Consider the following 10820-nt stretch of genomic DNA (forward strand, 5'->3'; position numbering starts at 1 on the left):
CCGAGGCATACACTGGTTCCTTAGACTCAGTAAAATGATCTTTATCAATTATCATTGATTACTGCCAGCCCCTGCCTTGTTGCCTACACTCGATGCCCCAGTTACCCTCAGAAAACATTGTTTCCAGATTTCCCCCCATATTTTCTGCTCTCTTTGGACACTTGCTGATCTGTGAATATCACATAGCAGAAGCTCACTAAATCAATAGTTGTAGAATGAATAAAGAAAACTGAAGAAGTAGGGGCCCTTCCAGAAGACAGTAGGAGAAAAATCAGCCAGAAGTCCTCTACCTATCTGTGATTTAGGGTCATGCAAGGCTTTACATTTTAACTTCATGTCTTTGAAATGTGTTCAGACCTCTCTCTCAGCTTCTTGACTGTGCTTCCTAAGTAATAAAACATTCCAAAAAGGAAATAAAATTGATTTCCAGTGAAACACTGGACTGTGAGGACACAGGCATCCCCCACCTACTTAAAATCATAGACAAAAGGGTTTGTGTTAGTCTGGGTACATTAAAGAAACAAATCCACAGAAACTCATATGTATAAGAGAGAGTTTTATATAAAGGGTAAGTGCACATCAAGAAAACATCCCAACCCAGTGCTGCCCAAGACCACAAGTCCAACTTTAGCCCATATGTCCAACGGCAATCCATGAAGTCCTCCTCCAGCTCACAAAACACACACTATGATGCCGACTACAGGAGGAAAGCTGAATCAGTGAAGGTGTAAGCATGTCAGTGCATGCCGGGGTCTCCACACGGCTGCTCCAGCACCCAGGGCTGCATCGGGGTAGGTTCATGTGGCTTCTCCTCAGGGATGTCTTGCAGGAAGTGAGCTTTGCCAGCTGAACTGGCTAGGGCAGCTGCACCCTGGTCTGACCATCACAAAGCAAGAGACCTGAGAACTTGAAAGAACACACTGAGCCATTTATCCCTCCACCCTTCAATTAACCCCACACGTGTTTATTGACCAGGTTGGCACATAACTAACTACCTCAGGGTTTAAAGTGAATTAATGACTTATTGATTTATGAGCTCAAGAGAGGGAGATTTTCGGTTGCCAGACCCAGAGACCGTGCATCTGTAAAGCCCCAGGCCCACAGGGCTAATTGACCAGGGACCTGCTGTAGGTCTCTGTCCCTCTAAGCTGGATCTCTGGGTCAGCAGCATCAGGATCTCCTGGATGCTTGTTATAAATACAGACATTTCAGGTCTACTGGATGAACATTCGTGTTTCAGCAAGACCAAAGATGATTCAAGGATTCCCTTGGTGATGCCAATGGTTAACCCACTCGGCTGTTAACAGAAAGGTTGGAAGTGCAAGTCCACATGGAGGTGGCATCAGAAAGGTCTGGTGATCGTCCATTGAAAACACTATGGAGCCCAGACATACCATGACCCACACGGGGCACTCAAAGCCAACTGGTTAGGTGATGTATGTGCACGTTAGCATGTGAGAAGCACAACTTAGGGGCAAGGCTTTGATGACTACATCAAGACAAACATGGAAGCCACAGTTTGTATGCAGAACAAGCAGCAGAACAAGGGAGAAAATTTCGACCACTACTCAAGGGTACGGGAGAAAAGCAGGCAGCCCACCTCTGGAAATTGATTTGGGGTTTTCCTGGAATGTTTTATTATTTAGGAAGTACAGTCAAGAAGATAAGGATAGAGGAATGAGTGCATTTCAAAGACACACAGTTTCATTGTGGATCAGAGGGGGGAAAAGTTAAAGAAGCAAATGGCAAGAGTGCTTAAACTTTGCCATATACTGACATACAACCCAAATGCTCACCATTCTTACCAGGGCTACTAGCCCAAAGTCAACAAACGTAAGTCAAAGTGGTCCAGAAGAGAGAAGTCTGTCACATAGACAGACCAGGGAGGTGCATCCTAGTCCGAGCAACAGACACAGTTTCTACAGTGATGACAGGAGAGTTACAAAGCACATGAGGCGATGCAGCACCACTGGACCCCGTTAAGGTTACAAATGGTGTGTTAGTCTGGGTAGACTAGAGAAACAAATTCACAGACACACATATGTGTATAAGAAAAAGATTTATATATAAGAGCAATTGAACATTGAGAAAACATCCCAGCCCAGTCCAGATTAAGTCCATAAGTCCAGTACTAGCCCATATGTCTGATAGAAATCTATAAAGTCCTCTTCAGACTCACAAAACACATGCAATGATGCCGAATGCAGATCACAGGCCAGTGGGTAGAAAGTCTTTGGATCCACTGTCTTTGGAAATATCTCAGCGCTGGCAGCGGTCTCTGCATCAGGGTAGGTCCATGTGTCTTGTCAGCTGCTATGTGTCCCAGGGTGTGAACAGAGAGTCTCCCACCTCCAAGGAGGAAGTTCTGAATTTCCCAGAATTCTCAGGAGAAGGTCATGCCCACCCAGAGGTCTCATTGCTATGATCTGATTGACAAGATAGACTCCACCCCTACACTCTTAATCCTCAAATTGAAAAACAATTATATATCTACCACAAATGGGAAAATTGTTCCCAAGTGATGATTGACTACTGAGCATTCTGTAAGAAAGAAAGAAAAGAAAGGAATCATTTAAAGTCAGTCTATCTAATGTTTTCCACCATCACTTGCCTGTCAGTTTGCTTTACTGTGGTGGCTTGTGTGTTGCTATGACACTGGAAGCTGTGTCACTGGGATTTCAAATGCCCCCAGGGTCACCCAAGGGGAACAGTTTTCAGCAGAGATTCGGCACAGAACAGACAATGAGGAAGAGATAGGCTGCTCACTTCTGAGGGAACAGCCCCTGAGAGCCTTAGGAATAGAAGCAAAATATTGTCAGATACTGAGAACTTCATAAATATCAGCAGAACATGGTCAGCAACAGTGCTAGATGATGAGTCCTTCATGTCAGAAAGCACTCAGCATATGACTGAGGAAGAGCTCCCTTCTCAAAACAGAATCCAACATCATGCGGCGGATGCAACAAGGCTTCCGGGAGCCTTCATTTACTGATGGGGTGTGACTAAAAGCAGCTGTAAACAGCCATGAAGTGAAACTTGCGATGTACTAAGTATGAAATTTTGGCAGTTGTCAGAAATGAAGTGGACCACATAAAGATCGACATTCTAGGCACTTGTGAACTGAAATGTACTGGCATGGGCCGTTTCAAATCAGATAATTATGTGGTTTCCTGTGCCAGGAATGACACATTCAAGAGGAATGACGTTACATTCCTTTTCAAAAAAGGATATTCCAAGATCTGTACTGAAGTACAAGGCTGTCTGTGACAGAATAATATCTATCAGCATTCAAGGAAGCCCAGTCAATACAACTATTATTCAAATTTATGCATCAACTATTAAACCTAGTGAGTGGTACAGATATTGAAGGATTCTACCAACGTCTTCATCGAAAGTCAATCAGATGCACAATCAAGATCATTGATAATTCTTGGTGACTGGAATTTGAAAATTGGAAAAACAAAGGAATGGTAGTTGGGAGGTGTGGCAATAAAGATGAAGTTGGAGATTGCCTGATAGAATTTTACAAGACCAACCACTTCTTGATTGCCAATACTTCTTTTCAACAAAATGAATGACAGCTATATGCTTAGACTTCTTCAGATGGGATATACAGAAATCAAATTAATTACATCTGTGGGAAAGACCTGATGGAGACGTTCAATATCAGCAGCTAAAACCAGGTCAGAGGTAATGGTGGAAAAGACCATCAATTGTTCATATGTAAATCCAGATTAAATCTGAAGAACATTAAAGCAAAGTTATGAGAACCAAAATATGATCTTGGCTCTACCTCATGTGAATTTCAAGAACAGATGTGAAGCATTGAACCCTAACGACATAAGAACTGAAGAGCTGTAGGGGGACGTGAAGAACATCATTCACGAAGAATGCAAAAGGTCAAAATTTAAAAAAAGGAAAGAAAAGATCAATGTGGATGCCAGAAGATTCTGAAACTTGCTCTTAATCAGAACAGCTACAGCAAATAGAAGAAATTATGAAGTAAAAGACCCAAACTGAAAAAAATGTTAAAGGCACCTGGAGAAGACAACATAAAGTATTATAAAGAAATGTGAAAAGACTTGGAGTTAGAAACCAAAAAGGAAGGACACGCTCATCATGGATCAAGGTGAGAAAAACTGAAGAAAAAGTTAAGCGTCAAGTTACACTAAAAGATTCTATGGGCAAAATATTGAACAACGTAGTCAGCACCCAAAAGAGACGTAAGGAATGCAGCCACTTTGTCACCAAGAATGAGTCAAACCCACAGAAGGCCAAAAAGAAAGGTGACCCACAGAATGCGGAAAGTATCTAACAATATCACTCATATCACGTGCAAGCAAAATTGTGCTGAAGTTCATTTAACCATTGATGCACCAGTACACTGACAGCAGTGCCTATCAAGCACCGGCAGTTCTGAAGAAAGAAGTCCAAGCGGCACTGAAGGCGTGAAGGGAAAATAAGGCTGCATGGATGAGCAGAACACCAACCGAAACGGGTCAGCGTGCTCAAGAAGCACGGAAACACTCACTAGTCGATGCCAAGAAATTTGGAAACCAGTTACCAGGCCAACCAAATGGAAGAGATCCATATTTGTTCCCATTCCAACAAAATTCAGAAAGTATCTAACAATACTGTTAATCACACGTGCAAGCAAAGTTTTGCTGAAGATAATTCCACGATGGCTGTAGCAGTTACAGGGACAAGGGAGCTGTCAGAAATTCAAGCGGGGCTTGAAAGAAGATGCCAGAAGGGATATCATTGCTGATGTCAGATGCATCTTGGCTCAAAGCAGGGAATACCAGGAAAGGGTTTGTTTGTGTTTCCTTGATTATGCAAAGGCATGCACCTGTGTGGGTCAGAACCAGCTATGGGAAGCTGACCACACTAGGAATTCCAGAACATTCCATTGTGCCCATGCAGAACCTGTATACAGATCATGAGGCAGCCACTCACAGAGCAAGGGAACGCTGCATGCTTTAAAACCAGGAAAAGCACGTGTCAGTGTTGTATCCTTTCACCATGCTTCCTCATTCTGTATGCTGAGCAAACATATGAAGCATCTGAATTAGAGGAAAGCTCATTAACAACCTTTGATATGCAGATAACACAAGCTGGCTTGCTGAAAATGAGGAGAACCTGAAGCATTTGCTAATGAGTATCGAGGATTGCAGCCTTCAGTATGGATTGCAACTCAATGTAAAAAAAGAAAAAGACAAATCTTCACAACTAGACCAATCTGTAACGTCATGCTAGACAGAAAAGATGGATGCTGCAAAGGATTCCATTGTGCTTGGCTCCACAACTGATGCTCAGGGAAGCCATTGCCAAGAGATCAAAGGATGCACTGCACTGAGTCAACCTGCCGCCCAGGAGCTCTTTAAAGTGTTGATCAGCAAGGATGTCACTTTGAAGATTAAAGTGTGCCTGCCCCGAGTCGAGGGATTGCTTCATATCCCTGTGAAAACTGGACATCGAAAAAAGAAGACCGCAGAAGATTCTAGGCACTTGCATTTGGGTGCTGGCAAAGATTTCTGAAAGCCCCACGAACTGCCAAAAGAACAAAGAGATCTGTCTTGGAAGAAACACAGCCAGAATGCTCCTCAGAAACGGACTACTCCTTAGAGGACTTTGTCTCCTGTACTTTGGACGTGCTTGTCGGCAGGAGGGACCAGTCCCCGGGAAAGAACGTCATGCTTGGTGGCGCAGAAGAGCAGCATAAGAGAGGAGGATCCCTCCGCACTGTGGGTTGTCACACTGGCTGCAGCAAGGGGCTCAGACACAGGAACCACGTGAGGGTGATGCGGGATCGGGCAGTGGTTCTTTCTGTGGCACGCAGGGTCACTCTGGGTCAGAATGGACTGAAGAACGCCTAACAACAAAGGTTTCCAAACGTCAGCAATGGGTGTGCGCTAGACAGCAGGCTTCCCGAAGAGCAGACACTAGGAATCGAGTGATGGCTCGTTGCACGGGGACTTGCATCTGAGGCTGCCTTGAGGTGACAGCAAAGGAGAATCTGGGCATCCCAGGAAGCAGAAACCCTGTGGGAGAATGAATCCATCGTGGCAGAGGACCGTCAGAGATTCCCGTATACAAAAGCCCCAAGTGTCGCAGGCCTCCATGCTATTGTGTGTCCGACAGAGATGGGGCGCCTGTTATTAGAGTGACCAATGACAATGCTCCGGAGCCTGCTTTGAGACCTGGCTTCTTATCTACTTTTGCTCTTGCAATAGAGCATGGGAGCAAAGTTGGACTCTCAGGAAACAAAAACAGGTAGGTTGCACCTTCCCGCCGGCTCAGTGTAATCGTTTACTTTTGGCGGTGCAGGTGGCAGCCAGCAGCAAGGCCCATACAGGAACTGGCAGCCTAGAAGAGCAATGTGCTCCAGTAGTTGAAGAACTGAGCCAAGTGGTGGACGTTGCTTAATCAGATACGGGTCTCCAAGCCTACCTTATCTTCATTACACAGACACAATATCAACTCAGCTCTCTCGAGACCACACTAATACTTAAGTCCCTGTACTCACATCTTGTGCTAAAAGGAAGAGCCTGTAGATAAAATTTCTGGACAAATTGATTGTTATAATTCCTTGTTGAGGTTTTTTTATTATTATTATTTTGAGAGCTGAGAATGCCACAAGAATGGGTCACGCTACCACAGCTCATATAAATAGAGTATTGGCACACACCGAATGCCAGATTCTCTCCAGAGAGCAGAATCTAAATGATGCAGTGATTTCCTGGGGACCAGCAAGTGCTCCCTATTGTAAAATATGCCCCGACCCACAGAAGGAAACAGACCCTTTATTATTGTGACTAATAAGCCAGATATATTTTTCTTCGTGTTATGTTTTATTTCTTTGCATTGAGTGTGAGGAAAACAAAATCGCCTAGCAAAAGTAATAAAACCCGTACAATCACAAACTTTCCTGTCAGTATATCTGCTTTGACAGTGTAGATGACTATTGCTCCTTGACATGGTTCTTCTGAAAGAGCACCGATCCACACTTTCAGTGACTCGCTAGGGATTCCCCCGCTCTGCTTTCTCTATACAACCAACCAGGGTTAGAATGTTTGTGTGTTCTTTATAAAAGGTAGATGGGATTCAGGATTGTTTCCTATATTAGCATGCCTGTAGACATGGTAATAAAGCCTTTGTTCATTCGTGAGTATAACTAAAATAGTATTTTTTAAAGTATAAATAATAATCATTGCCTACACAGCAAGAATATGACAGTACGAGAAAAGAAGAGTTGGCTCGAGAAATTGTTTTTAATCTCAAGGTGAAAAACACAATCATCTAAGTTAAAAAGTAAACCTCAGTGGGCTGCTTAAATAGGGCCACTGGCACAGCTGTAGGGAGAGCGGCTAACTTGAACAACACACAGGAAAAAGCCGTCTACTCTCGATATTGTTTCAAGAGCTCCATGTCTTACAGAGATTGCTTTAAATGGGAAAATTAAAACACGATACTGAAAGGCATCTTGAATACGGTTTCCTGTTCGTGTATCCATGTATCCATAGGAACCGCAGGGTGGAAAAATACAGAAAATAGGGGTGGAAGATAATACTTGAAGAACTAATGGCTGAGAATTTTCCAGATTTGGAAGGGGTGGAGGCTGCTAGTCTTGGGTTGAAAAAGCACCCAGACCTAGTCAAAAACAAATGCATACTTAAACACATGATTGTAAAACCACAGATGTCAAGTAGAAAGAGAATGTCTTAACGCTCACTGCCAGCAAGTCGACGGCAACTCGTAGTGACCCTGAAGTTCAGGGCAGAACTGCCCTTAGATGGGGTTCCTGAGCCTGTGACATTTTATGGAAGTAGAAAGCCTCTTCTTTCTCCCACGGAGCGGCTGTTGGTTTCGAACTGGTGACCGTGTGGTCAGCAGCCTAGTTCATAACCACTACGCCACGAGGGATCTTTTCAAAAAGATACGAGAGTCCAATCATCTTCAAAGAAATCTCTATTAGCGATCAGCCCTCCTATTGTCAGAAGACAAAAAGAAATGTTTTAAAGGATAAAAGGGGGAAGAAAAAAAAGTAAATCTGCAGTTCTATATTCAGCAGACACATCTGAGACTGGAGACAAAGGAATGATATTTCAGGGGTGGGGGGGGAATTAAGAGTTAAGTAAACACACGTCTTTCTGGGGGAAAAATGACTAAGGGATTACTTCTGAAAAATGAAAGGAGAGATGGGATTGCAAGCAGCAATCGTGTCTGCAGCCAATTAAGCCAAACGTCCTCTTCCCGTGGAGGCCGGTGTGCAGTGGCTGCGAAGAGCAGCCTCCTCCGTAGCGTACGCAGTCTGTTGGCAAGTGTTGGTTGCCCGATGGGATGCTGGAGACAGCCTTTTCCTGTTCTTTGATGGTTCTGACTGGCTGGTTTTGGCTGTCCGTAACCTAGCCTCCAAAGTGGAATGTGAGGTGCTTTAGCAAATCCCAAGGCATTAGGGTAAGGGTCCACGTCAGCCAAGTCATCGTGTCCATCTGCTTCCAAACCAGATCCTAGCCAGGGGTCCAGGAAACATCCTTGGACATGTTCTCCCTTCAGGGGAAGAGTGAGGAGGGACGGAAATCCCCTCTCCTGCCCTCGGTGCTTTAAATATGCCTTTCAGCAAAGCTCACATGACTGCTTCGTGACGGAGTTTGGATCTGCACCAGGGGTGCCTGACTCCATGCCCTATGTTTTTTCTGTTCCATCGCCTCATCCCGTTTCCACAAACAACAACAACATTAACCTCCCAGTAGTTTTTCAAATAAATACATGGGGTCCAGGAGGTTAAGTGGCACAGATGTTTCTAAAGCTAGGGAGTTGTGAGCCGCCAGCCACCGCTGCACTTGGTGAGAGTCAGCGAGACGGAGGGAGCTACGGCGGGGCTGACAGACAAGATGACTTCATGGTGAGTCATGCTCGGCCGCCTTGGGGTGATGAGAAGACAGTAACAGGGTCTTTCGAAGCTGCTGGTATCTGCGTTTTCCCATTAACTGTGTCCTGCCTACTAGTCACAGACAGTTCTCTAGTCTTTAACTCCAGAAGAGGATGGGCCCCTTGCTTTCTACCCTCAAGGCCTTCCCATCGCTTGACCCCGTGGGTTTCCAGGGTCATGTCCATCCCCCTCACCTCCCCTCACCCCCGGACACTTCAGCACCAGCAGCCACCCAGGAGCCCCTGGGGTGATGCAAGCAGCCAGTGTTTGAGTTCATCTGGAGGCAGCTCAGGAGAAAGACCTAGTGCTCTGCTCCCCCAGAACACTTCACCCCTGACAACTGCATGGGGCACAGGTCTGCTCCCACATACACGGTCACCCCAGGAGTCAGAAACAGCTCCACGGCTGTCGGTGTGCGTCATCCATCAAGCCACCCTTTGTGTTTTGTCGCTCTATCCCCCCTCTGTCCTGCTATACTCCCACTACCACTGATAGTTTTCTCACGGGGTTCGTGTGACCCAGCAGGTCTGCTTCTGATGGTCTGATGGGGCACCAGAACAGGGGTCAGAAAGGGTGTACCCTGCACAGGCAGGACTCAGTTGGACTCCTGCAGTGGACCGGTGGGACTCAGGGTTTGGTATTTATGGGAGGAGAGAGCTTCCTCTTTCTCCTGAAGATCAGCTGGTGGGTTCAAACCGCTGACCTTTCCGTTCGCGGTCCAATGCTTACCAACCGACACTTAACTCAGCAAGGCGACCTCATGAGAGTCAGGATAGAACCGTGCTTCATAAAGTGTTCTTTTCTTTTTTTTTTTTTTAGAAGGTTTCCAATGACTGGTGTTCTAAAGTAGATCATCAGGTTCTTCTTGTAAGATGCCCTTGAAAGGACTTGAACAATCTACCTTTTGTTTACCGAGCACTCTAACCACATGTACCACCTGGGGACTCCAACTCAAGTCAAGGGAGGATTGAAAAGACCATTTGGCCCTTTTTGAGATCTGGATAGCAAGGTCTTAGCTGCAGGCATAGCCGTGGGATCTGAGAGGCCATGAACTTGAGACTCAAAGACCTGAGATGGAAGAAAGATGACAAAAATCAAACTGAAACACTAATCCTTGCTCTTCCTGAGCTCAGGGCTCCTAAATTAAAGGAATGAAAACGGACCTCGCTGTCAGACAGACATGCATTTAAATGTCGCTTTGTCACTCTCTCCTTTAATGGATTTGGGGTAGTCTGTCTACCTAATCCACATGTTATCTAGCCATCTAGCTAAGTAAGTTACATGTCGTACACACCAAATAAACAAGAGAAGTCAGGTGATTAATGACCGGATTTCCTCAGCCTCCAGGGTGACTAGGAGGCAGGGTGCCCATCCTTGGGGACCTCAAGGGTGTCCTCTGAGATTCATGGGGGGTCAAAGTAGAAATCTCAAGCCTGCACCCTTGGGCATTTATTTGGAGAGAGAAGGTCTGTCTCTTTGGAACCCAAGAGGGGCACTCTGGTCCCCAGTGGGCTTCCTATGGGGGCACATGCCCAGACAGGTCTCTCTCCCACTCCACTCCACCTCTTTTGGGCACCCCTTCTCAGCATACCTGAACTTAGTCCCAGCATCCACTTGGTCATTCCCAGAAAAGGAATGCCAACAAAGACGCCAAGCCCCTCGGCCCCGAGAGCCACCTTCCTCCTCCCCAAGCCCAGCCCTGGTCCCAGGCTTGCCCTCTCCTTAGCGGAGCACAAGGCAGGCTTATTACTTCCCCCAAGGTTGTCACAAACCAGTTTCCTAAACGGCATGAAAACAGAAAACAAACAGAAAACCAAACCCACCCAAGCTCGCGACTCGAGAACAGCTTGGCAGGCATGAGCAACGTGCTAACAATTTCATGCTGTTT

At 45.6% G+C, this 10820-nt stretch overlaps 1 non-coding gene and 1 pseudogene across 1 annotated transcript; both read left to right on the forward strand.

Annotated features, from left to right (window-relative positions):
* The first annotated feature begins 1505 nt into the window (after positions 1-1505).
* Positions 1506-6426, forward strand: LOC142431061 (ragulator complex protein LAMTOR3 pseudogene; annotated as a pseudogene).
* Positions 6427-8223: 1797 nt separating this feature from the next.
* Positions 8224-8355, forward strand: LOC142431185 (small nucleolar RNA SNORA70). Its single transcript, XR_012780732.1, has one exon. It is a non-coding gene; the product is annotated as a small nucleolar RNA SNORA70 (small nucleolar RNA).
* The last annotated feature ends 2465 nt before the right edge of the window (positions 8356-10820 follow it).

Source organism: Tenrec ecaudatus, chromosome 17, assembly GCF_050624435.1.
Source record: "Tenrec ecaudatus isolate mTenEca1 chromosome 17, mTenEca1.hap1, whole genome shotgun sequence".
Lineage (NCBI taxonomy): Eukaryota > Metazoa > Chordata > Mammalia > Afrosoricida > Tenrecidae > Tenrec > Tenrec ecaudatus.